Below are 16,188 nucleotides of genomic sequence, written 5' to 3'. Positions count from 1 at the left end.
CTGGCCAAAGATGAGACAATTTGAGCATTACTGAGAATAATGACTGCAAGTGCTAAAATACATCAAATTTATAAAAATCCATAATGATAATGAAAACCAAATTCTAAAAAAAAAGAAAAAAAGTCTGCTAGTAACCACATATCTGCAAGAATGTGGGCCACTGGATTCTGCACATACTGCTTTGTGTAGGTGTGATTTGGTACAAGCACTCTGGAAAACAGTTTCACATTATCTATAAGGTTGAAAATCGCATACCCCATGACCTAGTGATTCCATTCCTTTGCATAAACCCTGGAGAACTACATGCATATATTTACCTGGGGATATGTATAGAGCAGAATTTTTTTTTAAGTACTTTTTATTTTATCCCTTCATGGAAGCCAGCAGAACTTTTCCTAGTAGACAGAAATCAGAAAAAAACCCTGATGTCTGTAAACAGACTAGACTGGTATATCATGGTTTATTCACATATTAGAAACTATTATATATAAGGAAAAATGAGATGCCAGGTACAGTGGTTCATGCCTGTAATCCCAGCACTTTGGGAGGCCGAGGTGGGCAGATTGCTTGAGCCCAGGAGTTGAAGACCAGCCTGGGCAACATGGGGAGAGTCCCATCTCTACAAAAAAATTTTAAAATTACCTGGGTGTGGTGGTGCACACCTGTGGTCCCAGCCACTTGAGAGGCTGAGGTGGCAGAGGTTTTGAGCCTGGGAGGCAGAGGTTACACTGAGCAGTGATGGCACCACTACACTCCAGCCTGGGTGACAGAGTGAGATCCTTTCTCAAAAAAAAAAAAAAAAGAAAAAAGAAAAGAAAAGAAAATGAAAGGACTGATGCTACAAATAACAACCCAGATGCCTGGTAAAAAGAAAATGTTAGTTTAAAAAAAGAACAAACTTTAGATTCCAGGAGTGGAGGCTCATGCCTGTAATCCCAGCACTTTGGGAGGCTGAGATGGGTGGATCACCTGAGGTCAGGAGTTCGAGACTAGCCTGGCTAACATGGTGAAACCCCATCTCCATTAAAAATACAAAAATTAGCTGGGCGTGGTGGCATGTGCCTGTGGTCCCAGCTACTATAGAGGCTGAGGCAAGAGAATCACTTGGGCCCAGGAGGCGAAGGTTTCAGTGAGCTGAGATTGCGCCACTGCACTCCAGCCTGGGTGACAGAGCAAGACTCTGTCTCAAAAAGTAATAATAATAATAATAATAATAATAAAATTAAAAATAAAATAAATAAGAACAGACTTTAACGAATACATAATTCATTACTTAAAATTTAAAAAGACCAAGTGTGGTGGCTCATGCCTGTAATCCCAGCACTTTGAGAGGCTGAAGCAGGAGGATCACTTGAGCCCAGGAGTTCAAGGCCAGCCTGGGCAACAGAGAGAATCCCCATGTCTCTAAAAAAATAAAAATAAAAATAAATTAAAAAGACAGCTGGGCATGGTGGTGCACTCCTGTGGCGCCAGCTTCTCAGAAGGCTGAGGTGGGAGGACTGCTTGAGCCCAGGAGCTTGAGCCTAAATGGGCCAAGATCATGCTACTGTGCTCCAGCCTGAGCAAGACTCTGTTTCAAAAAAGAAAGAAAGAAAGAAAAATCCGAAAATTCAAAAAGAAACAGAACTCTTTGGTTTTGGATGCATACTTACATGATAAAACCAAAAACAAAGCAGTGAATAACCCTAACTATCTAGAATGGCGGATTCCAATTGGGGAGGGAGGGGCTTGTGATGGGAACGGGTCTGAGGGGGTCCTTCGGTGCTGTGACAATGTTCTGATTTGTTTTACCTACATGATGGAGACACTGGCTTTATATTAAATTTGTTAAAATGTTGCTGTGGTTTGAGTGTGTCCCCTTCAAAACACACGTTGAAATTTGATTCCCAATGTGGCTGTGCTGGGAGGCAGGGCCTAGTGAGAGGTGTTTGGATTACAAGGCACTGCCCTCATGACTAGATTAATGCCACCTTGCGGGAGCGCTGTGGGAACGGATTAGTTCCCATGAGAGCACGCTGTTATAAAGTGAGCCTAGCCTCTCGTCTGTGTCTCTTTTGCATTCGCCCACTGTCGCTCTGGCACCTGCTCCTGTCATATTAGAATGCAGCCAGGTGGTCCTCACTAGAAGCCACGCAGACCCGACGCCATGCTGCTTGGACTTCTCAGCCTTCAGAATTGTGAGCCAAATAACTTCCTTGTCCTTTTAAATTACCGAGGCTCATGTATTCTGTTATAGCAACACAAAAAAGACGAAGACAAATGTACAACCTATTTTATATATGTTTATATTTTTAAAAAGGAAAAAATATTCATTGGTCACCATTGGAGGTTGCTATAGCACCAACTCATTTCTTTAAAAATGGATAAATAGGCTGAGTGCGGTGACTGACACCTGTAATTCCAGCACTTTGGGAGGCCAAGGTGGGCGGATCACAAGGTCAGGAGTTTGAGACCAGCCTGACCAACATAGTGAAACCCCATCTTTGCTAAACACACAAAAATTAGCCAGGAGTGGTGGCACGTGCCTGCAATTCCAGCTACTCAGGAGCCTGAGGCAGGAGAACCCAGGAGGCGGATGTTGCAGTGAACTGAGATGGCGCCACTGCACTCCAGCCTAGGTGACAGAGCGAGACTCCTTCTCAAAAAAAAAAAAAAAAAGATAAATAGGCTCAGTGTGGTGGCTCACGCCTGTAATCCCAGCACTTTGGGAGGCTGAGGCAGGTGGATCACGAGGTCAAGAGTTCAAGACCATCGTGGCCAACATAGTGAAACCCCGTCTCTACTAAAAATACAAAAAATTAGCCAGGCACAGTGGCATGCACCTGTAGTCCCAGCTACTCGGGAGGCTGAGGTAGAAGAATCACTGGAACTCGGGAGCCGGAGGTTGCAGTGAGCCAAGATCACGCCACTGCACTCCAACCTGGGCAACAGAGCGAGACTTTGTCTCAAAAAAAAAAGTATAAAGGGGCCGGGGTTGGTGGCTCATGCCTGCAATCCTAGCACTTTGGGAGGCTGAGGCAGGAGGATTACTTGGGCCCAGGAGTTCAAGACCAGCCTGGGCAACATGGGGAGACCCTGTCTCTACAAAAAAAATAAATAAATAGCCAGGCTTGGTGGCACAGAGCTGTAGTCCCAGCTACTGGGGAGGCTGAGTTGTGAGGATCACTGAAGCCCAGGAGGTTGAGGCTGTGGTAAGCCAAGATCATGCCACTGCTCTCCAGCCTGGCCAACAGAGTGAGACCCTGTCTCAAAAAGCAAACAAAAAAAAAGGATGAAGGGAAGGAATGGAGCCTTTATCTTCCAGTATGCACCATGTTTCAGAATAACAAAATAGGTGAAGAGGAATAGTTCTTTGTATAAGTCTAGCTCATAAATGCAAACAAAATGATCAAATTAGAAAGAAAGTAACCATCTGGAGAGGAGAAAGTATGATGGAAATCGGACTTGAGCTTGCAGTGGAGATGAGATGGCCAGAGCCCTCAGGGGTCCTCATCTTTCTGTGCCCCTGGCCCCCCAGCTGTCGCAGGGAGTGCCTGTTCCCTGCAGACCACGATACCCCAGCAGGCCACACCCACAGTGAGATGGACATGATCCTCTCCTCTCCTCCCCTCCCCTCCCCTCCCCTCCCCTCCCCTCCCCCCTCCCCTCCCCTCCCCTCCCCTCCCCTCCTCTCCTCTCCTCTCCTCTCCCCTCTCCTGTCCTTTCTTATAGAGATAGCATCTCCCTATGTTGCCCAGGTTGGTCTTGAACTCCTGGGCTCAAGCAATCCTCCTGCTTTGGCTTTCCAAAGTGCTGGGATTACAGGCATGAGCCACCACGCCTGGCCTGGACATGCTCATTTGCATATATTTCGCATACTATTTCATGTCCAAAATTCACACAAATATTCCTGAAGTTCTGCCAAGAGAGGCACAGTCCCTCGGTGCAGCCCCTGGAGGAAGCCCGCAGGGCTGAGGTTTGGAACAGAGTGCTAGCCTCCTCTGCCGCAGCCCAAATGAGCAACGGTCAGAGAGGCCTGAGGGCCAGGGAACGAGGGGTCCTAGGGAGAGAAGGGAAATCCCGAGCTGACACAGGCCTGGAGTACCCACCCCTGAGCTACTGCCTCATAGACGCCCATTACCAAGGCAGTCCTGGGGGGTGCCCTCTCCACCCTTACATTCCTCAGGTGGCAATTTTGTGATTTGGTTGCTCCCTGTCAGGATTGTCTTGGCCCTGTTTGGCAGGAAAGAAGGAAGTCCCCTGTGATTTGTCACCCGCCCCCAGCCCTGTCCAGGGGCCCCCAAGCTGAGCCAAGCCAGCTTTGCAGCTTACCAGGCCAGCTGGTGCAAGGGGGAGGGGCCGTCAATACCCAGGCCATGCTGGGGCTGGCAGAAAGGCCCACCCAGCTGTCAGGGCCAATGACAAGGGGCTGGCAAGGGGGCAGAGGCAGGGATCCTGGGCCCTGTAGGGTAGGGGAGGCCTCCTATCAGAGGTGCCCCGTCTGGGGCAGGGCCAAGTGGGGCAGATGAGATGGCAGCCAGTCATCCAACACCTGGGGAGCAGGCAGCAGTGGCAGCCCAGTGTCCGATGAACCTGATGATAGAGGTGACACCAGATATCCTGCTGGTGGCGGCGGGGGAGCATGGGGAGGGCTGAGGAAGGGGCTGCAGGAAGCTGGAGAGCCAAATTCAACCCCGTGCTTTCGAATCTCAGCTCTATCATACATTTACCGAGAGACTTCGGCTGGGAGTTGCAAGTCTCTCTGCAGCCTCAGCTTACACATCTGAAGATGGGGTGCTGTGAAGGCGAAGGGGAGCCTGGCACAGTGCTAGCACATAGTTCATGCTCAATAGACATCGTGTTGTCATTATGGAAGCTGGGACTGCTGAGGGCTCAGTAGGAGTAACCACGGTGGTGGCGGCTAAATACTGGGCAGATCCACTGACTGGCAACTCCAGGGACAAGGACACAGCGTATGTCATCCACTGCTGAATGGCCCGACGCCTAGTTCCGCACACAGCACACCACACGCAATACATATTCATTTAACATTCAAAAGGATGAACGCGTGAGAGTAAAACTACAAACCAGCAGCCACTAAGACAGCTTGTCAGCTAATCAGAGGATCCGGAGTAAGAATCTGAGCCTAAATCTAACCGCTTCCTGGCTGTGCAACCTCAAGCAAGTCATTTGAGCCCTGAGAACCTCAGCTTCCTCCTCTAGGAAATGGGAATAATGATCATTAATAAATACCATCCCCACAGGCTTGTGGCAAGGCTCAAAGCAGAAATGGATATGGAAATAGAGGGGGTACTGCCAGTGTCATTCTATCAGGTGGGGTACCCATCTCTCAGCAGCTGTGGGTGCTGGCTGCCAACAGCTCACCGCTGCCCCCTTCCCCTGAGAGCTGCCCTCAGCTTACAGGAGCTGCCTCATCTGGAGATGCAGGGGGAGGCTAGGCCCTTCCCTGGGAGCAGCTTGCAGACAATGACCATCCGCTAAGGGGCTACAAAGGTCTGGCCCCTTGTCTGGAGGAAGGTAACCCTGTGAGACTGGCTGTTCATAATCTAGAGCTCTCCGTGGGATCCTAGCTGTAAGCACATCTTTTCTTGCTCTAATATGAGCATGCCTGCAATAAATCATTTGCCCGGGAATTCCTGTCTCAGCTCTGCTTCTAGAAGACCAGACCTGAGACAGGAAGTATTTTGTAAACAATGACACACTAGGCACAAATATGTGTTTTTAAATTTTTTTTTTTTTAATTTTAGGAAACATTGAAAGTAGAGGAGTTAGCAATGTGAGAGGAGGAGGCGGTCAGCTCTGTGGGCAGGGGTGAGGGGCAGGGGAAGGCCAGTCATGCTGCTCTGCCCCCACCCAAACCCTGCCTTCATGGAACGCTTGGGCAGGTAAGGGAGACAGACAAGAAACCAACAAGAGCATAATGTCAGGGATAAGTGCTATGAAGATGATAAAGTAGGATCGGGGAGGGGACAACGAGGGCTATTTTTGATGAGACGGTCTGGGAGGCCTCCCTGAGGGGGGTGATGTGGGTGGAGATGTGAACATTATGAGCCATGCAGGCCTTTGGGGAAGAGAATTCCAGGCATAGGGAATAGGAGTGCAAAGGCCCTGGGGGAGGGTGCTTGAGGGGCCCAAGAAATGACCTGGGGATCAGTGAGACTAGGATGTACAAGAGGAGGTCTGAGGTACTGGGCAGCCAGATCACATAGGGCCTTGTAGGCAATTATAGGGCTTTTTTTTTTTTTTTCCCTGAGACAGAGTCTTGCTCTGTCACCCAGGCCGGAGTGCAGTGGTATAATCTCAGCTCACTGCAACCTCCACCTCCCAGGTTTGAGGGATTCTCCTGCCTCAGGCTCCCGAGTAGCTGGGACTACAGCTGTGTGCCATCACGCCCGGCTAATTTTTGTAATTTTAGTATAGATGAGTGTTCACCATGTTGGCCAGGCTGGTCTCGAACCCCTGACCTCAGGTGATCCACCCACCTCGGCCTCCCAAAGTGCTGGGATTACAGGCATGAGCCACTGCATCTGGCCTGTTATAGGACTTTGGGCTTTATTCTGAATGGCAGGGGAGTCACTGAAGAGCTTTAGCAGAGGAAGGATGTGATCTGATTTAAGTTTAAAGGACCTTTGGCTGGTGAGGCAAGGACAGGGTAGGAAGACGAGGTAAAGACTGCTGCAAGCCGGGCGCGGTGGCTCAAGCCTGTAATCCCAGCACTTTGGGAGGCCGAGACGGGCGGATCACGAGGTCAGGAGATCGAGACCATCCTGGCTAATACGGTGAAACCCCGTCTCTACCACAAAATACAAAAAACTAGCCGGGCGACGAGGCGGGCACCTGTAGTCCCAGCTACTCGGGAGGCTGAGACAGGAGAATGGCGTGAACCCGGGAGGCGGAGCTTGCAGTAAGCTGAGAGCCGGCCACTGCACTCCAGCCCGGGCGGCAGAGCAAGACTCCATCTCAAAAAAAAAAAAAAAAAAAAAAGACTGCTGCAAACATCTAGGAGAGGATAGTGGAGGCTGAGAAGGGAAGGCAGCAATGGAGGTGACAAGAAGTGGGTGGATTCTGGGTGTTCTGAATGTAGAATTGAAGGACTTACTGATGACAAGATGAGGTGTCAGAAACAGACAAATGCAACTCCCAATTTACAGAGAGGACAGAAGAACATACTAAACAACACCAAAGGGATGCAATCAACAAAATCCAGTCTGCAGGAAACACAGCAGGACAAACCACCTGCTTTCTCCCATAAACTGCAAAAGAATAAGAAAAGATGGAGAGGAGAACTGTGGATTGAAAGAGACTAAGACATATCAATCAATCACAATGTGTGAACCTTACCTGGAACTTGATTTAAACAAACTATTTAAAAAACAAGAAGACATATCTCAGACAACAGGGAATGTGAATACTAAGTGAATATTTGACTATATAAAGGAATTAATACTTATTGGGTATAATAATGGTATTGTGATTACGTTAGAAAAAGTCCTTATCTTTTAGAGAAATATCTTGATTGAGATGAGACTGGACATGTGTTGGTATCTGTTGATGCTAAGCCATGAGTATATGACTGTTATATAACATTTTCTCTACTTCTGTAAATGCTTGTAATGTTTCACAATAAAAAGTTTGCAAATAAAAGAAGAGGAAACAGAATCCAAGGGAGGGGGTTGAGTGGCCCTAGGCCCCTCAGTGAGTCACTGTCAGGGCCAGGACCTCAGCCTAGACCCCCAACCCCCAGCCCTCCAGCCCTGCCTCGGCTGCCCCTCTTGTCCTCAGTGGCTTGTCAAGGCTAGGCCTCGGGGACCCAGAGATGAAATGTGTGATCTCAGGGAAGGCCCAGACTGGGCAGAGTGCGGCTGAGGGATGCAGGGTCTTTGCCAGGCCCTGCAAGGAGAAGCAGGCCCTGGGCCACCTGTCCCAAAAGGTTCAATGAGGTGGATCATTTAAAATGCCCTGCAGCAGCAACCCAGGCTGGCTGTCACACCAGCCTCACGGCCCATGTCTGCCCTCGTGTTCCTGTGCTGATTTCCTCCCCAGCCCTGGAGCCCACCACTCACATTCCACCTTTGCATCTTTTCCCTTGCTGTCGCTCTGCCTGGAATGTACCCCGCACTCCCCCCATCTCTGGATCTGACCATCCTTTCCTTCCAGGTCTGCCTTCTGCAGAAGACAACCCTCTTTCAGTCTTCCAGAACACACCTGCCTCCAGTCTCTGAGACAAGAGATTATCCCCACTCCTTGACGACAGGTGCTGAGACACAGAGTCTCACAAGCACAGCTTCTGGAGTCAGACTGCATGGCTGTGAATCTGGCTCAGCCACTAACTCACTGTGTGACCTCAGGCAAGTCACTTAACCTCAGTTGCCCCATCTGTAAAATGGGGATAACCGCATGAGGTTACTAAGAGGACTAAATGAGTTAATAAATACATATAAGCAAAAGAGTGCCTGGCACATGTCAGGGATCCCTGGCCCCTCCTTTGTGTCCCTACAGAACTCCCCAGTGGTACGCAACCACCACTTTGCCAGATACCCCACTTCCGCCATACTCCTTCTACAACCCTCCTGGTACCCAGATGTTACCTTACCTTACCCCCGTTCCCATCCCGCCAGGTTTCAGGCACCACAGGTCTGGGAGGAGGGAGAGGGGAAATAAGCCCATGAGGGAACCAGCTAAGAACCAGCCACAAATAAAAACTCTCCAAACATACGTGGCAGTATGTGACTCAAATGCCATCAGATTAAGGGGAATGCAGTTTATGTGCTCATTTTTTTAGCTTTCTAAGAAAAAAGTTCCCAGTATCATCAAGTGCAGTTTTAATTTTTTTCCTCATGAGTAATGATATTTGTTTATAAAATGCAGACAGCACAGAATGGCTGAAATAAAGTGGATGCATTCTCCCTCCATCCCGGCGATAGGCCTCCCCCACAGGTAAGCTCTAATCACAATCAGGTATGCAGTCTTCTACGCATTGTTATGTAAATATGAACAGAGAGGAACACATGTACTTTAAACATTGGATCATACTACACACATTGTTCTACAAAGCCACTTGCTTTAACTTATCAGTACGTTGTGACCATCTTTCCACACTGGTAATAAGCTCCGCCCTGTCTTGTCTCAGTGTCCCCAAGCACCTAAAGTGGTGCCTGGCAGGCAGCAGACATCCAGAGAGATCCGTTGACTAAATCCCAGAACGAACAACTGCCTGAAATCACAGCGTACAAAGCTGTCTTGACTTTGTCACTGGTCCCTCTGACAGACATCTAGTTTCGCTACACTGACTGTCTCTGCTCAGCTAATCTTTGCACCTGCTCAGAGTGTACCTGTGGGATAAGTCCCAAAAAGTGGAATTGCCAAGTCAAAACTGTGACCACTGTTGCCAAAAACACAGTGCTAAGGTGTGCTCCCCGACTGACGTGAGAGTTCCAGTTTCCCACGCCCTCCGCCAGATGAGAGCTTTCTTAGGATGAGGACTTTTATTTCTTAAATGGATTAACTCTATTTAGCGATTCCACCCTTGATCACCACATCTCCCTTTATCCCACCTGCATAAATGAGAAAACTATTGTTTTATTATTTCTCAGCATCAGTAAGGAGCCAAAATCCACAAATAAGGGGCTACTCTCTAGCCAGTATAGAAAGTTAACAGATGGGAAATTTGGAACATCTCACCTGTTTCTAAAAATGGATGTGTTAATGTTTCAAAACTGTCAACTTCAAACAAGTATCTATTGATTCTTCCCCCACACTCAAGAAGAGAAAATTCTCACCCTCTCTCTCCACTCCTCCCTATCCCAGCCTACACTGGCCACATTTAGTCAATAAAAATTCAGGGCCAGGGACGGTGGCTCATACCTGTAATCCCAGCACTTTTGGAGGCTGAGGCGGGCAGATCACTTGAGGTCAGGAGTTTGAGATCAGCCTGGCCAACATGGTGAAACCCCATCTCTACTGAAAATACAAAAATTAGCTGGGTGTGGGCATGGTGGCAGCCACCTGTAATCCCAGTTACTCAGGAGGCTGAGGCAGGAGAATAGCTTGAACCTGGGAGGCAGAGGTTTCAGTGAGTCGAGATCGCGGCATTGCACTCCAGCCTGGGCAACAAGAGCAAAACTGCGTCTCAAAAATAAATAAATAAAATAAAATAAAAATTCAGGACACCTAGTTAAATCTGAATTTCAGATAAATGACGAGTATAGTTTTTGTTTTGTTTTGTTTTGTTTTTGAGACGGAATCTTGCTCTGTCGCCCAGGCTGGAGTGTAGTGGCGCGATCTTGGCTCACTGCAAGCTCCGCCTCCCGGGTTCAGGCCATTGTCCTGCCTCAGCCTCCTGAGTAGCTGGGACTACAGGCGCCCGCCACCGCGCCAGGCTAATTTTTTGTATTTTTAGTAGAGATGGGGTTTCACCGTGGTCTCGATCTCCTGACCTTGTGATCCGCCGGCCTCGGCCTCCCAAAGTGCTGGGATTACAGGCGTGAGCCACTGCGCCCAGCCAGTTTTGTTTTGTTTTTTTTTATTAAAAATATGTCCTGTGGAATGTTTGGGACATACTTAGACTAAAAAATAACAAAAACACATCTGTCATTTTTCTGAAATTTAAAATTCCCTGAGTATCCTGCATTTTATATAGAAAGACTACCCTGGCCCCTACCCAGCATTTTAATATCAAGTGATTTTTAGCCTGGACAACGTAGTAAGACCCCAACTCTACAATAAAATTGAAAAATTAGCTGGGCATGGTAGCACACCACCTGTAGTCCCAGCTACTCAGGAGGCTGAGGTGGGAGGATCCCTTGGGCCCGGGAGGTCGAGGCTGCAGTGAGCTATGATGGTGTCACTCACTCCAGCCTGGGTGACAGAGCAAGACCCTGCCTCTAAAAAGAAAATAATAATAACAATATGGAGTGATTTTAAAATAATAGCCAAGGTAGGGCAGGCACAGTGGCTCACGCCTGTAATCCCAGCACTTTGGGAGGCTGAGGCAGGTGGATCACAATGTCAGGAGTTCGAGACCAGCCTGGCCAAGATGGTGAAACCCTGTCTGTACTAAAAATACAAAAATTAGCCAGGTGTGCTGGTGGGCACTTGTAATTCCAGCTACTCAGGAGGCTTGAACCCAGGAGACGGAGGTTGCAGTGAGCCAAGATGGCGCCACTGCACTCCAACCTAGGCAACACAGTAAGACTCCGTCTCAAAAAAAAAATAAATAAATAAATAAATAAAAATAATAATAATAGCCAAGGCCTCCTCTGCCCTCCCAGTTTTCAGGTATCCTGCAGCCCCTCACACCCAAGGTTGAGGTCTTCAGAGGCAGCACCCAGGGGAGGGTGGAGGGAAACCCCCCATCCCAGTCCCCAGCCCAGTCCTCCCCTCCAGGCCACCCTGCCCCTGGCTGGAAACCAGCCACAAAGTGTCCACAGCAGGTGGGTCTGAAGTGGCTACTGGGTTTTCTTCATTTGGATTTCCAGTACATTCTAAATTGCTCCCCACAGACACGCTCCCTTTCTGGAAATGGCACCAGCACCTTCCCTGGCATTAGAGGTCCTGTCTCCCCAGAGCCAGCTGAGGCCAGGCTCCAGTTGATCTTGTCCCTTCAGCCCACCTCTGGGTTCCTCCCAACCCATCTTTCCTGGTGGTGAACACTATCTGTTGTCCCATGGGGTGGGTGCTGTCAGCAGGCGACCTCATTGGGCAGATGCTTCAGGGACTGCTGCTACCACAGAGTCACCCGCCAGAAGGCATGCCCAAACCCAATGCCTGATGGGCACAGGATGCTGGGGTCTAGGGCCTGACTCTCCCAAGCAAATGGGCATGACCTGAAAGGCTATTCTAGCCCCAGGGCACCCTGTTGCCTGTTGGGACTGCATCAGAGTCCACTTCCCCTTCATCTAGTCCCACTTCCTTCCCTGTTTTCCACAGTGAAGCTCCAGGACTCCTCCCCTACCTGCCTGCCAATCCTCACGGCTACTTCCTGGGACCCTAACCTGCCCCCAGGTCCCCAGCCCAGCCCTCCCCTCCAGTCCACCCTGCCCCTGGCTGGAAACCAGCTACAAAGTGCCCGTGGTGAGTGGGTCTGATGTGGCTAATGGGTTTCCTTCATTCAGCTTTCCAGTATATTCTAAATTGCCCACAGCAAACCCATATTACTTTGGTAATAAGAAAAAATAATAAAAGCTACTTTTCTTTAAGAAAAATGTAAAACGGCCGGGCGCGGTGGCTCAAGCCTGTAATCCCAGCACTTTGGGAGGCCGAGACGGGCGGATCACGAGGTCAGGAGATCGAGACAATCCTGGCTAATGCGGTGAAACCCCGTCTCTACTAAAAATACGAAGAAAAACTAGCCGGGCGAGGTGGCGGGCGCCTGTTGTCCCAGCTACACGGGAGGCTGAGGCAGGAGAATGACGTAAACCCGGGAGGCGGAGCTTGCAGTGAGCTGAGATCCGGTCACTGCACTCCAGCCTGGGCGACAGAGCGAGACTCCGTCTCAAAAAAAAAAAAAAAGAAAGAAAAGAAAAATGTAAAACGAAACCAAGCAGCGTCCTTCTTATCTGGTATACCCACTCCTCCCCCAACTCCTCCACCTGGTTCCCCAGGGAGGGCCCCCCAAATCAGTGAATGCCCACGCCCCTAATGTCCTCTCCTGTCCCTTCTGTCCTTCCAGACCTGTAGCCAGTTTCACTTCTCCAGGGAAGGCTTTCTACCACCAACTCATTCTTGCTGTGGGGATACCTGCAAACTTCCGAATGGGTTCCTCATCTCCTAATGGGAGAAAAGTGCAAAATATGTCCTGATATTGGTGAGGAGAGAAAGTAGATGACAGGACCAACAGTCACTCACTCAGTCCACAAGCCAAAGCTGGGTTTACTCTGTGCCAGGCCATGGGGCCACCGGAAACAGCACACAGACTCTGCCCCCACAGACCCCACAGCCCAGCAGGGAGAGGCGATCAGAAGCCTGAGAGCACACTACCTGATGGAAGGGTTCCCAGGGGAGGCAGCCAAGCTGTGGGGAGGGGATTCACGGGTGGGGCTCCCAGCCCAAGCTGGGGAAGCCTCTGGAGGGAAAAGGAGTCTCAGTGGGCTCCCGAGGGTGAGAGATTTGGTGGGAAGGAAGAGGGAGAGGAGGAGACAGGAACAGCCTGTGCAAAGGCCTGCAGGTGACAGAAGCCCCACTTGCCTGAGGAACTGAAAGCAGCTTAGGGCAGCCAGGGGGCAGAGGGAGGGCGAGAAGGGAGAAACGGCCTGGGTGTGGGAACGGTGGCAGAGCCACGCTAGGGAGACTGCATGGCTGTCAAATAGTAACACGGGCCATTGTGGAATGAATGAATGATTGAGTGACTGAATGTGAACTCTGGGAAATAGCCGGCAACCTAAAGGAGAGGATTGAGTCCCCTCTTGGGCTTTCCCTCTATTCCCCAGGACCAAAGAGCCACCCAAACCAGACAGTTCTCTTTAGGCCCTTCCTAAGCCTAGAAATGTTGATGTCCTTCACAGACACAGGCCTGTGGCTAGGCCAGAACCCTTGGTGGCAGCCTCTTCCTCTGAAGTGGGTTTGCTCCTCCACACACTAGGGTCATAAGACCCCTGAGAGCTTACTATGAAGACCCCAGAGGCTGAGGACGGCCTGGCTTGGGCCTTCCCAGCTTTCCTGATGTTGACCTGGATTTTCCCAAGGACTGGGACAGAGGCAGAGACCCTGGTCTAAGGTTGGCACCCCAGGAAGAAAGTGCCAACCCAGCAGCCTGAGGAGAGTCAGACCTTCACGTCAGGCCTTCCCCCAAGCCAGGACCAGGCCTGGACACTCAAACCAGGGGCCCATAAGACACTCTGGAGCCAGCAGGTTGCAAGACTATCTCCAAAAGCCATAGCTGCCCATCAACTCCAGGCTTAGGAAGGGCCTAACCAGGCGTGGTGGCTCAGGCCTGTAATCCCAGCACTTTGGGAGGCCGAGGCAGGCAGATTACCTGAGTTCAGGAGTTCAAGACCAGCCTGACCAACATGAATAAACTCCGTCTCTACCAAAAATACAAAATTAGCCGAGTGTGGTGGTGCATGCCTGCAATTCCAGCTACTTGGGAGGCTGAGGCAGGATAATCGCTTGAACCTGGGAGGCAGAGGTTGCAGTGAGCTGAGATCTCGCCATTGCACTCCAGCCTGAGCAACAAGAGTGAAACTCTCTCTCAAAAAAAAGGAAGGGCCTAAAGAGAACCACCTGGTTTGAGTGGCTCTTTGGTCCTGGGGAATAGAGAGAAAGCCCAAGAAGGGGCTCGACCCCCTCCCTCAGGTTGTCAGCTGTTTCCCAGAGTTCACATTCACTCATTCAATAAGTCATTCATTCCACAAATTATTTACTTGGTGCTTTGGTGCAGGGGCAATGACAGAGATGAATCAGACAGATTCCCAGCCTGAAGGTACTTCCAGTCTAGAAGGAGATGAACAAAACCAATAACCCAGCCACAAGGCAGTCCAAGAACATAGGGCGGGGGGCAAGGATCTCACCTGCGGTATCAGGGAAGCCGCTGGAGGGGGTGGCTTGAGAGTGGTGATTTGGACATGTGATAGAAAGGCTAGGATGGAGGATGGAAGCTAAATCGCTGACAGACAGTCGTGTTTGCACCCCAGCTGTGCCAGGGGCTGGGGCAATTTGGGTTATTTATGGTTGTGCCTAGAAATAAGCGGCCATATGTGTCACTGCCTATGTGGTGCAGAGCTGGGCTGTTGTGGATAGGGGCAGCTGGGGCTTGAAGCTGGGTCCGGCCAAGCTCCCGGGTTTGCCACCATGTCCCCTACACCCTGATGACCCTTTAACCTTTTCACGGCCTCTTGTAAGGTGAAAATAAGGGGCAGAGACAGCTGCAACAGGCAGCAAGTGACCTGGGGCTTGCAGGGGAGGGCAGTGCCCAGGAGCCCATGGCTTCTATATCTGCGGGCCTTTTAGCATCATCACCTTCTTCTTGCCTCCTCCTCCCTCCCCGCTCCCATCCCAGCTGTGGGGGAAGGGGTAGGGGACAGAAGGAAATACCTTTAACCATAAGCCAGACAGGCATCATCTGCTCTGTTTCTCCCCAGCCCACTCTGATCCATAAATAGCCTACGCACCAAGCTGACACCAGCCCACCCACCCCTTCTGGTAGCAGTCCAGAGACCTGGACCGCCCGGGCCCAGGCCCCAGCTTCCCAAGGAACCTATTTCCGGCGCTTTTCCTGGGATAAGGGCCTCCGTTGCCGGCTCGCTCCCCCAAGGGACCCAGCGCAGGGGCATCCTGACACTGCCTGGGTGATGCCCGAGAACTCTGTCCCCTGAAAGCATCCCCGGACGCGCACCCACTTCTCTCCAGACAACTGCCCAACCCTTCCCGGGCTCTGGCCCAGGGAGATGTCAGTCCCGGCGCCCACTTCCAACACGCACTCCCTAACTGGACACCCACACACACAACCCCCCGCCCTCTATTCAAGGGCCAGACCCCCTACCTGGGGGCAGGAGCGCCGGGCACCATCGGCGGCGCCTCGGGGCTACGCGGGACGTCCGGGGCTCGGCCTCAAGCCCGGTCGACTTCCCGGGGGTGGAGGGGGCTGGCGCTGCCGCCGCCACCGCGTCTCTCTGGGATATCGCCGGGGCTGCGGGAAGGAGGAAGGTCAGAGCCGAGGCGGAGAGGGGGGAAGGATGAGGAGGAGGCGTGCACAGAGCAGCGCAGATTAGAGAAGCATTTTTAGCGAGCCAATGGCAGCGCGGCAGGGCGGCGCGGTGGCTGCGCAGGTGGACGCGCGGCTGCTGCCTGGGAGGCAGCAACCAGTTTGGCAGGCGCCGGGGGTGGCGGGTGGCGGGTGGCGGGTGGCGGGTGGAGAGTGGGGTCCGGCTCCCTGCCGCTTCAGCGGACCCCTGCCCCAGCAGTCTTGCTTGGTTCCCTCCTCTGGGGGCTGCCCGCGGCCCCGCGCGTGCTGGGATTCCTCCCGTGCGCCCTCCTCCCTAGCCCTCCCAACTGGCGCGCTCGGAGCCCGGGGTGTTGCTCCCCGCCTCTTTCCTCATCTCCCCACCGCCCTGGCCTTTCCTCCTCTCCCGAGCCTCGGCGTCCCTTGGTGCGTGCGGGTGCCTGTGTGGTGGCTGCGCCACTGCCCCACCGATGCCCACCCTCGCCCGCAGCTTCTGCCCTGTGACCCCATGGGGCAGGGTCGCTAACCCT

General features: G+C 51.4%; 1 protein-coding gene across 1 annotated transcript in view; it reads right to left on the bottom strand.

Annotated features, from left to right (window-relative positions):
- The window catches only part of PACSIN1 (protein kinase C and casein kinase substrate in neurons 1), a 75,626-nt gene extending 59,927 nt beyond the window's left edge, over nucleotides 1-15,699 (bottom strand). Inside the window, exon 1 of the mRNA XM_033216849.1 lies at nucleotides 15,479-15,699. The gene's annotated coding sequence lies outside the window, so the exon portion shown is untranslated. The remainder of the gene's footprint in view (nucleotides 1-15,478) is intronic.
- Nucleotides 15,700-16,188: the final 489 nt, after the last annotated feature.

Source organism: Trachypithecus francoisi, unplaced genomic scaffold (genome assembly GCF_009764315.1).
Source record: "Trachypithecus francoisi isolate TF-2019V2 unplaced genomic scaffold, Tfra_2.0 Lachesis_group10, whole genome shotgun sequence".
NCBI lineage: Eukaryota > Metazoa > Chordata > Mammalia > Primates > Cercopithecidae > Trachypithecus > Trachypithecus francoisi.
The sequence above is the reverse complement of the archived record's forward strand: the minus strand, read 5'-3'. Positions and strand labels throughout refer to the sequence as shown.